A 1,205-nucleotide genomic window follows, 5' to 3' on the forward strand; every position below is an offset into this window, starting at 1 on the left:
TATAAATGATTTTTTTTTGTGATATATTATTATATTTACTTTATTAAGTAAAGTTTATAAAATTTTATAAAAGTTCTGCTAGCTGCATAAATGAACTCATTATAATATGATCGTTCACTCTAATATAAATGTGCAAGTGCCTAAATGAGACAGTTTGAATGTACTATAATCAATCAGTTATTTATTTCTGTTATCAAAATTTTGCCAATATTATACAAGTAATTTGACAAGGTTTTACTCCTCGTATCACTTTCAGCTTGATTTTTGAAAGAATACTCGTACTCTTCATATAAACAGTTTAGGTGAAGCTAATATAATATATCTAAAAAACGACTGATATATAAGCGACATATATTTTTTATAATTCAACAAACATCTTTTTAGTATAGAATATAGAACAAATTAAAGGTTATCCAATGAATGCAGCGAGATGATATATCACATTCGAAAAGAAAAAAGCCGAGATATTGTGACCATCAAATTTGAAAGAAAACCCTAAAACTAGTCGAAAGTTAATAAATTCGTTATACAATAAAGTATTACATGTGATTATCTAAAAGATAAACTTATAATGGGCTTAACTAGCATTTTTACGTCGTTTTGCTACCACATCCCTCACAAGAAACCCTAAGATAGAAAAACACAGACTCAATTCATCCAGTCAAGCTTAAATAATTGAATGGGTCTTTCGTCTTTATCAATGAAGCTGTCAAAAAAGTACTTCCCTAAAACCGAATTATTCTGGAATCCAAAGCCGGTCATTCACATTGCTTCTTTTTCCTGCATATTTCTACTACTTTTACAATATCTCTGCATAGATTTCTAAACACCAATGACTAGAGAGAACACTATGGTAGTAAGCTTCGCAGTATATACACGATTCCTCTTAATAAGTATTCAAGATCTAGTTTTATTGTAAACGAAATTGCAAATAACTTAATGTCTTCCATTTGTTGTTGCCAAGCTAGAAAAAGTAGAGAAAACTGCTTCTCTTAATGGTCTCCAGTGTAACATTAACTGGTACCACTAGGAACACAGCACTGATTTTCAAGTTGTAAACTTGTCTTTTACGTTGCACTTTGATACTGTAGGTATGTACGGTCCATGTGGATATTCAATGGATATTACATGGGTGGTGTCTAGTAGGTAGTATATAACAGGTCTTTATAAAACAAAATAATGACCAAGAAAAATTCAAAGGATTT

Source organism: Teleopsis dalmanni, chromosome 1, assembly GCF_002237135.1.
Source record: "Teleopsis dalmanni isolate 2A chromosome 1, ASM223713v2, whole genome shotgun sequence".
Classification (NCBI taxonomy): Eukaryota; Metazoa; Arthropoda; class Insecta; order Diptera; family Diopsidae; genus Teleopsis; species Teleopsis dalmanni.